Here is a 16,000-nt window from a genome sequence, read left to right as displayed (position 1 = left end):
TCAGTAGGAATCACATTCATGGGAAAGACTTCTGACTTGACAGTTGTGCAGAAAACCATCATTGACAAGCTCCATAAGGAGGGAAAGCCTCAAAAGGTAATTGCAAAAGAGGTTGGATGTCCCCAAAGTGTTGTATCAATGCACATTAATAGAAAATTATGTGGAAGGGACAAGTGTGGAAGAAAAACAAGCAGCAGGGATGACTGCAGTCTGGAGAGGATTGTCAGGAAAAGGCCATTCAAAAGTGTTGGGGACTTTCATAAGAAGTGGACTGAGGTTGGAGTTAGTGCATCAAGAGCCACCACACACAGACCGATCCTGGACATGGGCTTTAAATGTTATATTCCTCTTGTCAAGCCTCTCCTGAACAATAAACAACGTCAGAAGTGTCTTACCTGGGCTAAAGAAAAAAAAGACCTGGTCTGTTGCTCAGTGGTCCAAAATCCTCTTTTCTGATGAGAGCAACTTTTGCATTTTTTGCATTTTTCATTTTGAAACCAAGGACCCAAAATCTGGAGGAAGAATGGAGAGGTACACAATGAAAGATGCTTGAAATCCAGTGTGAAGTTTCCACAGTCTGTGTTGATTTGGGGAGCCATGTCATCTGCTGGTGTTGGTCCACTGCGCTTCATTAAGTCCAGAGTCAACGCAGCCGTCTACCAGGAGATTTTGGAGCACTTTATGCTTCCTTCCGCAGATAAGCTTTATGGAGATGGTGACTTCATTTTCCAGCAGGACTTGGCACTAGAGATGGCCTTGTGGTTCGCCCGGCGGTCGTTTCGCGGTGAACTTTGCGTGTTCGCGATTCGCCGAACATGCAAACATATGGCGATATTCGCGCCCGCCATATTCTTTTACATTGTGAAGAACTTTGACCCATGACACATCCATCAAGTGGTACAGGACAGCCAATTGAGACGTTTCAGCACATGGTCATACCCCCTACCTTATAAATAAACCTGATCTGGGCAGCTATTTTACATTCAGTCTTTTGCCAGTGTAGGGAGAGGTTGCTGTGTGGAGCAGGGACAGACTGTTAGGGCCACAATTCGCTAGCTAATAGAGCCACAAAAGTCCTTTTAAAGGGAACCTGTCACCTGGATTTAGTGCATAGAGCTGGGGACATGGGCTGCTAGATGGCCACTAGCTCATCTGCAATACCCAGTCCCCACAGCTCTCTGCGCTTTTATTGTGTTAAAAAACAGTTTTGACCCATATGCAAATGACCTGATATGAGTCCTGAATCCAGAGATGAGTCAAGCGGAAAGGAGCCCAGCACCGCCCCGCGTCCTCCGAATCTCCTCCTTGCTGGCTGACGTCACAGAGCTGGAGCGCCAAAATCTTGCGATGCGCGAGCTAGCGCATGCGTAGTTCGTTCCCTGTGCTGATGCCAGTACAGGGAATGAACATGATGCTGACACTGCGCATGCGCTAGCTCGCGCATCGCGAGATTTCGGCGCTCCAGCTCTGTGACGTCAGCCAGCAAGGAGGAGATTCGGAGGACGCGGGGCGGTGCTGGGCTCCTTTCCGCTTGACTCATCTCCGGATACAGGACTCATATCAGGTCATTTGCATATGGGTCAAAACAGTTTTTTAACACAATAAAAGCGCAGAGAGCTGTGGGGACTGGGTATTGCAGATGAGCTAGTGGCTATCTAGCAGCCCATGTCCCCAGCTCTATGCACTAAATCCAGGTGACAGGTTCTCTTTAAGGACTGGTATAGGTGTACTATCGATAGGTGTGACATGCTGAGGGGTGTAATATACTTATAATATACACTGCTCAAAAAAATAAAGGGAACACTTAAACAACACAATGTAACTCCAAGTCAATCACACTTCTGTGAAATCAAACTGTCCACTTAGGAAGCAACACTGAGTGACAATCAATTTCACATGCTGTTGTGCAAATGGGATAGATAACAGGTGGAAATTATAGGCAATTAGCAAGACACCCCCAATAAAGGAGTGGTTCTGCAGGTGGTAACCACAGACCACTTCTCAGTTCCTATGCTTCCTGGCTGATGTTTTGGTCACTTTTGAATGCTGGCGGTGCTTTCACTCTAGTGGTAGCATGAGACGGAGTCTACAACCCACACAAGTGGCTCAGGTAGTGCAGCTTATCCAGGATGACACATCAATGCAAACTGTGGCAAGAAGGTTTGCTGTGTCTGTCAGCGTAGTGTCCAGAGCATGGAGGCGCCACCAGGAGACAGGCCAGTACATCAGGAGACGTGGAGGAGGCCGTAGGAGGGCAACAACCCAGCAGCAGGACCGCTACCTCCGCCTTTGTGCAAGGAGGAACAGGAGGAGCACTGCCAGAGCCCTGCAAAATGACCTCCAGCAGGCCACAAATGTGCATGTGTCTGCTCAAACGGTCAGAAACAGACTCCAAGAGGATGATATGAGGGCCTGACGTCCACAGGTGGGGGTTGTGCTTACAGCCCTACACCGTGCAGGACGTTTGGCATTTGCCAGAGAACACCAAGATTGGCAAATTCTTGTCTGGAGACGCCGTGGAGAACGTTCTGCTGCCTGCAACATCCTCCAGCATGACCGGTTTGGCATTAGGTCAGTAATGGTGTGGGGTGGCATTTCTTTGGGGGGCCGCACAGCCCTCCATGTGCTCGCCAGAGGTAGTCTGACTGCCATTAGGTACCGAGATGAGATCCTCAGACCCCTTGTGAGACCATATGCTGGTGCAGTTGGCCCTGTGTTCCTCCTAATGCAAGACAATGCTAGACCTCATGTGGCTGGAGTTTGTCAGCAGTTCCTGCAAGACGAAGGCATTGATGCTATGGACTGGCCCGCCCGTTCCCCAGACCTGAATACAATTGAGCACATCTGGGACATCATGTCTCGCTCTATCCACCAACGTCACGTTGCACCACAGACTGTCCAGGAGTTGGCAGATGCTTTAGTCCAGGTCTGGGAGGAGATCCCTCAGGAGACCGTCCGCCACCTCATCAGGAGCATGCACAGGCGTTGTAGGGAGGTCATACAGGCACGTGGAGGCCACACACACTACTGAGCCTCATTTTGACTTGTTTTAAGGACATTACATCAAAGTTGGATCAGCCTGTAGTGTGTTTTTCCACTTTAATTTTGAGTGTGACTCCAAATCCAGACCTCCATGGATTAAAAAATTTGATTTCCATTTTTTTTTTTTTTTTGTGATTTTGTTGTCAGCACATTCAACTATGTAAAGAACAAAGTATTTCAGAAAAATATTTTATTAATTCAGATCTAGGATGTGTTATTTTTGTGTTCCCTTTATTTTTTTGAGCAGTGTACTTTCTAACATACAAAGTATATTATAGTGCAATTGTATTGTGCAGCAGTTGTGTGCGGTTCTGCTGCGATACTGCAGCCACACAGAGTGCCAAATGCTATTAGAACAAATAATTTCTAGTGGTGTGATATACCTGTTGACCCCCGAAAAAACTGATAGAAGCAGGGTTTTTATATACCAATAATATACGTTCTATATAGTGCATTTAGGTAGCGCATCATTTGTCTGTGGTTTTGCTGTGTTACGGCATCTACAGAGTGACAAATACTATTTGAAGAAATAATTTCTACTGGTGTGATTAACCAGTTGCCCCCCCAAAAAACTGATTGAAGCAGGGGTGTTATATACTAATAATATACGTTCTATATAGTGCATTTAGGTAGTGCAGCATTTGTCTGAGGTTTTGCTGCACTATCGCATCTACACAGAGTGAAAAACACTATTTGAAGAAATAATTTCTACTGGTGTGATTTACCAGTTGCCCCCCAAAAAAAACTGATTGAGGCAGGGCTGTGATATACCTTCTTCCACAAATACTGCTCTCCTATAGGGACTTTTGTCTCAGGGTCATTTTGAAAATGACAGGCAGAGGAAGAGGCAGGCCATTCCGCAGTGGTGGTAGGGGTCGGACAGGTGCACCAGGCCGGAGCCTAAGTGGGAAGTTGCAGAAGGTGCGTGCGATTACATCAAAGGATGCACCAGACTTGGTTGAGTGGCTCACTCAGCCTTCCGCTTCTGCACCCTCCTCATCCTCTCTATCTGCACCGTCTTCACTCTCTGTTGTGTCCACCCCCAAAGACACCACCACCACTACATCCCCTCCACTCAAGTCAGAGGAATTATTTTCCAATACATTACAAGACCTTACCAATGCGCAGCCATTCTTGGCATCGGATCAAGAAGAGGAGGTATCAACGGTCGCCAGCCAGCAGTCTGACGACATTACCCAGATCAGCCCAAGGAGGGTGGTCCCCACTCTTGCTGCCTACTCTGAGATCTCTAATGTCAATGGTGGGGAAGGTGACGAAGCCAATGATGACGTGTCGATGGACGTCACGTTAGTGCCCACAAGAGAGGAAGAGCAGGGGAGTTCAGAGGGAGAGACGGAGGAGCAGATAGGGAGGAGAAGCAGGCAGAACTTACAGAGCACAGGAGGCAAAAAGCAGACTGCTAATGTATCTGGAATGAAACATCCACCATGCACGGTCACATCTGGCGCTCCCAGGACGCCGGCACATGGCTCCGCAGTGTGGGCTTTTTTTAATATGTCTCCGCTGCTGACAATAGTGTAGCCATCTGCAGCCTGTGCTGGCAACGCATAAGTCGCGGTAAGCCCAACACTCACCTAGGGACGACCGCCTTAAGAAGGCACCTGGCCTCCCATCACCGAGCCTAGTGGGAGCAACACCGTCAGAACCCACAAAGCCACACTCCCGGCGCTCACCGTCCTGCCTCTTCTCCTCTCTCCTCCCAGTTATCCTCCACTCCACATTCCACCGTGCCGTCGTCGCGTTCATCTGGCAAAAGGCAGGCTTCCGTGGCCCAAATGTTTGAGTGAAAAAAGATGATGATGCCGGATAACCATCTTGCCCAATGGCTGACCGCTGGATTGTCAGAACTGCTAGCCCGCCAACTACTGCCATATAAACTGGTGGACTCGGAGGCCTTTAGAAAATTTGTGGCCATTGGAACACCGCAAATGAAGGTCCCAGGAAGGAAATATTTCTCCCAGAAGGGCATCCCAGAGCAATATGGCCACGTTCAGCGGCAAGTGAATGTATCTCTGGCACACAGTGTCGGTGCCAAGATACATCTGACCACAGACATGTGGTCTAGCAAACACATGCAGGGAAGGTACATAAGTTTTACTGCCCACTGGGTGAACCTTCTGATGGCCGTCAAGCATGCAACCCGTGGCACCCGTGTTGATTTGGTGTTACCGCCACGGATTGCATGCAGGCCTGCCTCTTTTTCTCCTCCTCCTACTCCATCCTCCCTCTCCTCCTCGGCTGACTCCTCCTTTTCCGCTGCTACCGTCTCTTCCGCTGCGCCCGTCTCTTCCGCTGCGCCCCCCAAGATCCCCAGAACCTATTTGACGTGCCAGGTGAGACATTGCCATGTTGTGCTGCGTCTGTTGTGCCTGGAAGCCAAGAGCCACACCGGTCCTGCACTCCTTTCAGATTTGCGGTCACAGGCAGATCAGTGGCTAACCCAGCTCAATTTGACAGTTGGTAAAATGGTGTGCGACAATGGTGCCAATCTGCTGAGCGTGCTAAAACAGGGCAAAATGACACACGTGCCGTGCATGGCACACGTCCTGAACTTAGTAGTGCAGCGATACCCCGGGGTCCAGGACGTCTTGGGGCAGGCCAGGAAAATCTCTGGCCATTTCAGAAGATCTTACACGGCCATGGCTCGCCTTGCTGACATTCAGCGGCGACACCACCTGCCCGTCAGACACTGATTTGTGACTGCCCGACGCGATGGAACTCCACCTTGTATATGCTTGATAGGCTGCTCCAGCAGAAACGTGCAGTTAATGACTACCTTACGAACTCTGCGGCAGGACAGGTTCTGGGAGCTTGTTTTTTTTGTCACCGTGACAGTGGCTGCTCATGCGCAACGCATGCAGACTTCTGCGACCATTTAATGAGATCACCAAACTGGTCAGTCGCAGCCAGGGCGCCATCAGTGACATCGTACCTTACGCCTTCTTTCTGGAGCGTGCATTGCGTCGTGTCATTGATTAATCCGTCGAGGAGCAGGAGCAGGAAGATGAGGAAGTCGCAATGCTGGATGAATTCCCAGGGGGGGCTACTCCATCTGAGACAAGTCAACAACAGGAGTCTGAAGAGGAGTTAGAGGAGTATGGTGCCGGGGCGGAGGAGGAGCAAGAAGAGCATGCTTTAAACGTTTCTGGGATCCCTGGTGTTTTCGTGGATGGGGAAGGAGAACGAGGACGACATTATCCTGGATGATGAGCAGTAGCCAGGCCACTCCACCGCTTCCAGTTTAGTGAAAATAGGGGCCTTCATGCTCCAGTGTTTGAAGAGGGACCCCTGTATAAAAAGCATAAAGGGCAAGGACCAGTACTGGGTGGCAACGTAGTTAGACCCCCGGTACAAACACAAAATGGCGGAAATGTTACCACCATCACACAGAGGGCTGTCAGAATGTAGCACTTCCAGGCCTTGCTTTGAGAAATGCTGCATTCTGCCTTTGCGGGCGCTGGCAGAGGAATTTCCACTCACAGAGAAACAGTTGCGGGTACCAGTCCAACAGCGCATGGAAGAACAGGTCAGTTTGAAGATGTGTTGGTCACTTCAGATATGAGATCATTCTTGCAGCCAACCCATCGACAGCCGTCCTCCGGATCCAGCCTCAGGGAACGCCTAGACCGACAGGTGTCCGACTACATCGGGTTAACAGCTGATGTGGACGCTCTGAGAAGCGATAAACCCCTGGACTACTGGGTGTGCAGGCTTGACCTGTGGCCAGAGCTGGCAGAATTTGCCATGGAACTGTTGGCTTGCCCCTTGTCCAGTGTCCTGTCCGAAAGAACGTTCAGCGCAGCAGGGGGGATCGTGACCGATAAGCGCACTCGCCTAGCTCACGACAGTGTGGCCTACCTCACATTTCTAAAAATGAATGAGGCATGGATCTCGGAGGAATTCAACACATGTGACGAGTCGACCATGTTTGATTGAAAGTCCTCATTACAGCCCACAAATATCCGCCACCACCCAGAACAAATGATGGTCCCTGTCTTAGGTAAATACAGCGGCATAAAAGGCCTTTTATGTCCGTTGAATGCCTAATTTTTTAGGCCTGAACTGGCCGATAGTTACATATTTATCCTGTGACCGCCTAATGTACCTCCAGCCACAGAATCCAAAGTTCTTTGCTGTCAGGTGAATGCCTATTGGCTAATTTTTGGGGCCTGTACTGGCCGACAGTTACATATTTATCCTGTGAACGCCTAATGTACCGGCAGCCACAGAATTCAAAGTTCTTTGCTGGCAGGTGAACGCCTATTGGCTAATTTTTGGGGCCTGTACTGGCCGACAGTTACATATTTATCCTGTGAATGCCTAATGTATCTCCAGCCACAGAATCCAAAGTTCTTTGCTGTCAGGTGAATGCCTATTGGCTAATTTCTGGGGCATGCACTGGCCGACAGTTAAATTTTTATCCTGTGACCGCCTAATGTACCTCCAGCCACAGAATCCTACAAAGTTGTGTGATTGTTATAATATGCATGTGAAATGTAATCAAATACACTGCTTTAATGTCAAATTACTTACAGTGATCAGAAATTCTTCCTCACCGTCACGAAAATTGTTGCCAACTATCTGTTCTGATCGCATCCAACTTCAGTCTGGTGTAAACCCAGTTGCTGTAGTAGGCCGTGCATATTTTACGCATGCGCATAGGCGAAAATTACATTGCCGATATTTTGCATTGAAAAAAATAATGACTGGAGATCGCAAATTCGAATAATACATCTGGTATGTCACTGTCCATGTTGTGGGACGATTTGTGCACTTCTTGTAATTATTTGGTGGCTGCAAACAGGGCCATCTTTAACCACCTCAGCCCCCAGTGCTTAAACACCCTGAAAGACCAGGCCACTTTTTACACTTCTGACCTACACTACTTTCACCATTTATTGCTCGGTCATGCAACTTACCACCCAAATGAATTTTACCTCCTTTTCTTCTCACTAATAGAGCTTTCATTTGGTGGTATTTCATTGCTGCTGACATTTTTACTTTTTTTGTTATTAATCGAAATTTAACGATTTTTTTTGCAAAAAAATGACATTTTTCACTTTCAGTTGTAAAATTTTGCAAAAAAAAACGACATCCATATAGAAATTTTGCTCTAAATTTATAGTTCTACATGTCTTTGATAAAAAAAAAATGTTTGGGTAAAAAAAAAATGGTTTGGGTAAAAGTTATAGCGTTTACAAACTATGGTACAAAAATGTGAATTTCCGCTTTTTGAAGCAGCTCTGACTTTCTGAGCACCTGTCATGTTTCCTGAGGTTCTATAATGCCCAGACAGTACAAACACCCCACAAATGACCCCATTTCTGAAAGTACACACCCTAAGGTATTCGCTGATGGGCATAGTGAGTTCATAGAACTTTTTATTTTTTGTCACAAGTTAGCGGAAACAGATGATTTTTTTTTTTTTTTTTTTTTCTTACAAAGTCTCATATTCCACTAACTTGTGACAAAAAATAAAAAGTTCTATGAACTCACTATGCCCATCAGCGAATACCTTGGGGTCTCTTCTTTCCAAAATGGGGTCACTTGTGGGGTAGTTCTACTGCCCTGGCATTCTAGGGGCCCAAATGTGTGGTAAGGAGTTTGAAATCAAATTCTGTAAAAAATGACCTGTGAAATCCAAAAGGTGCTCTTTGGAATATGGGCCCCTTTGCCCACCTAGGCTGCAAAAAAGTGTCACACATCTGGTATCTCCGTACTCAGGAGAAGGTGGGGAATGTGTTTTGGGGTGTCATTTTATATATACCCATGCTGGGTGAGAGAAATATCTTGGCAAAAGACAACTTTTCCCATTTTTTTATACAAAGTTGTCATTTGACCAAGATATTTATCTCACCCAGCATGGGTATATGTAAAAAGACACCCCAAAACACATTCCTCAACTTCTCCTGAGTACGGGGATACCAGATGTGTGACACTTTTTTGCAGCCTAGGTGGGCAAAGGGGCCCATATTCCAAAGAGCACCTTTCGGATTTCACTCCTCATTTTTTCCTGAATTTGATTTCAAACTCCTTACCACACATTTGGGCCCCTAGAATACCAGGGCAGTATAACTACCCCACAAGTGACCCCATTTTGGAAAGAAGACACCCCAAGGTATTCCGTGAGGGGCATGGCGAGTTCCTAGAATTTTTTATTTTTTGTCACAAGTTAGTGGAAAATGATGATTTTTTCTTTTTTTTTTTTTTTTTCATACAAAGTCTCATATTCCACAAACTTGTGACAAAAAATAAAAACTTCCATGAACTCACTATGCCCATCAGCGAATACCTTGGGGTCTCTTCTTTCCAAAATGGGGTCACTTGTGGGGTAGTTATACTGCCCTGGCATTCTAGGGGCCCAAATGTGTGGTAAGTAGGTAAATGACCTGTGAAATCCGAAAGGTGCTCTTTGGAATGTGGGCCCCTTTGCCCACCTAGGCTGCAAAAAAGTGTCACACATCTGGTATCTCTGTATTCAGGAGAAGTTGAGGAATGTGTTTTGGGGTGTCTTTTTACATATACCCATGCTGGGTGAGATAAATATCTTGGTCAAATGCCAACTTTGTATAAAAAAATGGGAAAAGTTGTCTTTTGCCAAGATATTTCTCTCACCCAGCATGGGTATATGTAAAATGACACCCCAAAACACATTCCCCAACTTCTCACGATTACGGAGATACCAGATGTGTGACACTTTTTTGCAGCCGAGGTGGGCAAAGGGGCCCATATTCAAAAGAGCACCTTTCGGATTTCACAGGTCATTTTTTACAGAATTTGATTTCAAACTCCTTACCACACATTTGGGCCCCTAGAATGCCAGGGCAGTATAACTACCCCACAAGTGACCCCATTTTGGAAAGAAGAGACCCCAAGGTATTCGCTGATGGGCATAGTGAGTTCATGGAAGTTTTTATTTTTTGTCACAAGTTAGTGGAATATGAGACTTTGTATGAAAAAAAAAATAAAAAAAAAAATAAGCATTTTCCACTAACTTGTGACAAAAAATAAAAAATTCTAGGAACTCGCCATGCCCCTCACGGAATACCTTGGGGTGTCTTCTTTCCAAAATGGGGTCACTTGTGGGGTAGTTATACTGCCCTGGCATTTTCCAGGGGCCCTAATGTGTGGTAAGTAGGTAAATGACCTGTGAAATCCTAAAGGTGCTCTTTGGAATATGGGCCCCTTTGCCCACCTAGGCTGCAAAAAAGTGTCACACATGTGGTATCGCCGTATTCAGGAGAAGTTGGGGAATGTGTTTTGGGGTGTCATTTTACATATACCCATGCTGGGTGAGAGAAATATCTTGGCAAAAGACAACTTTTCCCATTTTTTTATACAAAGTTGGCATTTGACCAAGATATTTCTCTCACCCAGCATGGGTATATGTAAAATGACACCCCAAAACACATTCCCCAACTTCTCCTGAGTACGGCGATACCAGATGTGTGACACTTTTTTGCAGCCTAGATGCGCAAAGGTGCCCAAATTCCTTTTAGGAGGGCATTTTTAGACATTTGGATACCAGACTTCTTCTCACGCTTTGGGGCCCCTAGAATGCCAGGGCAGTATAAATACCCCACATGTGACCCCATTTTGGAAAGAAGACACCCCAAGGTATTCAATGAGGGGCATGGCGAGTTCATAGAAATTTTTTTTTTTTGGCACAAGTTAGCGGAAATTGATATTTTTAATTTTTTTCTCACAAAGTCTCCCGTTCCGCTAACTTGGGACAAAAATTTCAATCTTTCATGGACTCAATATGCCCCTCACGGAATACCTGGGGGTGTCTTCTTTCCGAAATGGGGTCACATGTGGGGTATTTATACTGCCCTGGCATTCTAGGGGCCCTAAAGCGTGAGAAGAAGTCTGGAATATAAATGTCTAAAAAATTTTACGCATTTGGATTCCGTGAGGGGTATGGTGAGTTCATGTGAGATTTTATTTTTTGACACAAGTTAGTGGAATATGAGACTTTGTAAGAAAAAAAAAAAAATTCTGCTAACTTGGGCCAAAAAAATGTCTGAATGGAGCCTTACAGAGGGGTGATCAATGACAGGGGGGTGATCAATGACAGGGGGGTGATCAATGACAGGGGGGTGATCAATGACAGGGGGGTGATCAGGGAGTCTATATGGGGTGATAACCACAGTCATTGATCACTCCCGTGTAAGGCTTCATTCAGACGTCCGGATGCGTTTTGCGGATCCGATCCATCTATCAGTGCATCCGTAAAAATCATGCGGACATCTGAATGGAGCTTTACAGGGGGGTAATCAATGACAGGGGGGTAATCAGGGAGTCTATATGGGGTGATCACCACAGTCATTGATCACGCCCCTGTAAGGCTTCATTCAGACGTCCGGATGCGTTTTGCGGATCCGATCCATCTATCAGTGCATCCGTAAAAATCATGCGGACATCTGAATGGAGCTTTACAGGGGGGTAATCAATGACAGGGGGGTAATCAATGACAGGGGGGTGATCAGGGAGTCTATATGGGGTGATCACCACAGTCATTGATCACGCCCCTGTAAGGCTTCATTCAGACGTCCGGATGCGTTTTGCGGATCCGATCCATCTATCAGTGCATCCGTAAAAATCATGCGGACATCTGAATGGAGCTTTACAGGGGGGTAATCAATGACAGGGGGGTGATCACCACAGTCATTGATCATGCCCCTGTAAGGCTTCATTCAGACGACCGGATGCGTTTTGCGGATCCGATCCATGTATCAGTGCATCCGTAAAAATCATGCGGACATCTGAATGGAGCTTTACAGGGGGGTGATCAGGGAGTCTATATGGGGTGATCACCACAGTCATTGATCATGCCCCTGTAAGGCTTCATTCAGACGTCCGGATGCGTTTTGCGGATCCGATCCATCTATCAGTGCATCCGTAAAAATCATGCGGACATCTGAATGGAGCTTTACAGGGGGGTAATCAATGACAGGGGGGTAATCAATGACAGGGGGGTGATCAGGGAGTCTATATGGGGTGATCACCACAGTCATTGATCATGCCCCTGTAAGGCTTCATTCAGACGTCCGGATGCGTTTTGCGGATCCGATCCATCTATCAGTGCATCCGTAAAAATCATGCGGACATCTGAATGGAGCTTTACAGGGGGGTAATCAATGACAGGGGGGTGATCACCACAGTCATTGATCATGCCCCTGTAAGGCTTCATTCAGACGACCGGATGCGTTTTGCGGATCCGATCCATGTATCAGTGCATCCGTAAAAATCATGCGGACATCTGAATGGAGCTTTACAGGGGGGTAATCAATGACAGGGGGGTAATCAATGACAGGGGGGTGATCAGGGAGTCTATATGGGGTGATCACCACAGTCATTGATCACGCCCCTGTAAGGCTTCATTCAGACGTCCGGATGCGTTTTGCGGATCCGATCCATCTATCAGTGGATCCGTAAAAATCATGCGGACATCTGAATGGAGCTTTACAGGGGGGTAATCAATGACAGGGGGGTGATCACCACAGTCATTGATCATGCCCCTGTAAGGCTTCATTCAGACGACCGGATGCGTTTTGCGGATCCGATCCATGTATCAGTGCATCCGTAAAAATCATGCGGACATCTGAATGGAGCTTTACAGGGGGGTAATCAATGACAGGGGGGTAATCAATGACAGGGGGGTGATCAGGGAGTCTATATGGGGTGATCAGGGGTGATCAGGGGCTAATAAGGGGTTAATAAGTGACGGGGGGGGTGTAGTGTAGTGTAGTGGTGCTTGGTGCTACTTTACTGAGCTACCTGTGTCCTCTGGTGGTCGATCTAAACAAAGGGGACCACCAGAGGACCAGGTAGCAGGTATATTAGACGCTGTTATCAAAACAGCGTCTAATATACCTGTTAGGGGTTAAAAAAAACACATCTCCAGCCTGCCAGCGAACGATCGCCGCTGGCAGGCTGGAGATCAACTCTCTTACCTTCCGTTCCTGTGAGCGCGCGCGCCTGTGTGCGCGCGTTCACAGGAAGTCTCGCGTCTCGCGAGATGACGCGTATATGCGTGACTGTGCGCAGCGCTGCCACCTCCGGAACGCGATCCTGCGTTAGGCGGTCTGGAGGTGGTTAACAAGGGGCAAAAGGGGCAGCTGCCCCGGGCCCAGTTGCTCCTGGGGGGCCCAAGGCAGCTGCCTCTTGAGCCCTGCTAGCCACTGCCCCAGGTGTCAGGCTGTCAGCTACACAGGGGGTGCTGCCATGCCATGCCTGCCGGCATTCCAGGCAGCATACTGTGAGAGCTGTGATTCTCTAGGACCTTAGATGACATCATCACCATGTGACCAGTAACCTAGCAATATTACTGGTCACATGGCTATGAGGTCATGAAGGTCCTTTCTACCAGGAGTGTTGCTGTAGAAGTTTGCCTTAACTGTGGAGCTTTTTTTGTGAAGATTACATCAGAAAAAGGTGACAGGGGCTGTTATGCTAATATACTGTAAACTACTGTATAGTGGGGTGCTGTATAGTGTGGGGGCCTGTATACTGTGGGGGGCTGTATACTGTGGGGGCCTGTATACTGTGGGGGACTGTATACTGTGGGGGGCTGTATACTGTGGGGGGCTGTATACTGTATACTGTGGGTGTTGTATATTGTGGAGTGCTATACTGCTGTACTGTATAGTGTGGGGGGCTGTATACTGTATACTGTGGGTGCTGTATATTGTGGAGTGCTATACTGCTGTACTGTATACTGTGGGGGGCTGTATACTGTGGGGGGCTGTATCCTGTATACTGTGGGTGCTGTATATTGTGGAGTGCTATACTGCTGTACTGTATAGTGTGGGGGCTGTATAGTGTAGGGTGCTGTATCATGTATAGTTTGGGGTGCTGTTTACGGTGAAGTGCTATACTGCTCTACTGTATACTGTGAGGTGTTGTATACTGTGGGCTGCTATACTGCTCTACTATATACTGTGGGGTACTGTATAGTGTGGGGTGCTATACTGCATACTGTGTGGTGCTGTATACTGTGGGCTTCTATACTGCTCTACTATATACTGTGGGGTACTGTATAGTGTTGGGTGCTATACTGCATACTGTGTGGTGCTGTATACTATAGGGTGCTATACCTCATACTGTGGGTTGCTGTATACTATAGGGCGCTATACTGCATACTGTGGGGTGCTGGGGTGCACTGTAACGATAGGGTGAGCCGAGCCCTGGTCTCCTTCCTGCAGAGCGGTGCCCACTTCCAGCCTGATCCCAGCTGCCCAGAGCACTGATCCTGAGCCGCTGGAGAACTGGAAGTATTTACAGTCATTCACTGTACTCTACCAGATGTGTGGATTTTTTGTGTGTGTGTTGTGGTGGAGGGCGTGATTGCCTGCTAAGGTGTGGGAAGGCGGGATCCAGGGGGCACAAGTAAATTTTTGCCCAGGGTCCAATCAATATTAAAGACGGCCCTGGCTGAAAATATGAGCTGAAGGTTTTTCAGGTTCGCCTGCCATTAAAGTGAATGGGGCCCGCCGCGAACTTGCGGTTCGCGAACATTTGATCGCGTTCGCAGATCGTCCCGGCCGATGTTCGTCCATCACTACTTGGCACCTGCCCACACTGCCAAAAGTACCAAATCCTGGTTCAATGACCATGGGATTACTGTGCTTGATTGGTCAGCAAACTCGCCTGACCTGCACCTCATAGAGAATCTATGGGGCATTGCCAAGAGAAAAATGAGAGACATGAGACCGAACAATGCAGAGGAGCTGAAGGCTGCTATTGAAGCATCGTGGTCTTTCATAACACCTCAGCAGTGCCATAGGCTGATAGCATCCATGCCATGCCGCATTGAGGCAGTAATTAATGCAAAAAGGGCCCAAACCGAGTACTGAGTACATATGCATGATTATACTTTTCAGAGGTCCTACATTTTTCTATTTAACATTCTTTTGTTTTATTTCATGTAATATTCAAATTTTCTGAGATTGTGAATTTGGGGTTTTCATAAGACGTAAGCCATAATCATCCAAATCTTAACAAATAAAGGCTTGAAATATCTCGCTTTGCATGTAATGAGTCTATCTCATATATTAGTTTCACATTTTAAGTTGCATTACTGAAATAAATTAACTTTTGCACGATATTCAAATTTTTCGAGTTTCACCTGTATGACTTTATTTAAAAAGAAAATTCCATTATTAAATTTTCAGTGTTTAATATTGTGATAAATCACAAAAGTTTGTATGACAGACATAATACCATATTTACATAATGATTTCCACTGAAGTATCATCAGTGCCGTCCTTCTATCCATGGGGAAATGCATTTTTATCAGTCAAGGTTGCAATTTGTATGAAGTTCTAAGAATTAAAGCCACAAGCTCTTGGCTTCACCTGCCTCTGGTTTGCATATGCTATGTATTAGTAATAGAATTCAATTAATTAGTTCCTTTATTGCGTTTCTCTAAGGAATTAGCTGCATGGTGTATGGCCCCGTGCCAGCACTGCTTTCTAAACTTCCAGGAAAAGAGAAAATAGAGTTTAGCAATTAATTGTTATGTGTCATGGAGGCTTGAGTTAGTGGAATGAGAAAACATTAAAATATAAAAAAGCTACTGTATGATTGATAATGAATTCCATAGGGCTTCTCTGTGTTAGGCTACATGCACACGACCGTATGTGTTTTGCAGTCCGCAAATTCCGGATCGCAAAAAAAAAAAAGAATAACATCCGTATTCCATCAGTTTTTTGTGGATCCATTGTAACAATGCCTAAAACGAACAAGAATAGGACATGTTCTATTTTTTTTGCAGGGCTAAGGAACGGACATACTGATGTGGACAGCACACAGAGTGCTGTACCCATTTTTTTCGGACCCATTAAAATAAATGGGTCCGCACCCTATCCGCAAAAATAAATAACGGACACGGAAATAAACAACATTCGTGTGCATGTAGCCTTACATAAATCCT

At 46.6% G+C, this 16,000-nt stretch overlaps 1 long non-coding RNA gene across 1 annotated transcript in view; it reads left to right on the top strand.

Moving 5' to 3' along the window:
• Positions 1–16,000, top strand: part of LOC120999925 — a 31,240-nt gene that overhangs the window by 1,577 nt on the left and 13,663 nt on the right. Inside the window, exon 2 of the long non-coding RNA XR_005778684.1 lies at positions 7,686–7,693. This is a non-coding gene — a long non-coding RNA (uncharacterized LOC120999925). The remainder of the gene's footprint in view (positions 1–7,685; positions 7,694–16,000) is intronic.

This window comes from Bufo bufo, chromosome 4 (assembly GCF_905171765.1).
Source record: "Bufo bufo chromosome 4, aBufBuf1.1, whole genome shotgun sequence".
Taxonomy (NCBI): domain Eukaryota; kingdom Metazoa; phylum Chordata; class Amphibia; order Anura; family Bufonidae; genus Bufo; species Bufo bufo.
This window is presented reverse-complemented; position numbering and strand designations above follow the sequence as displayed.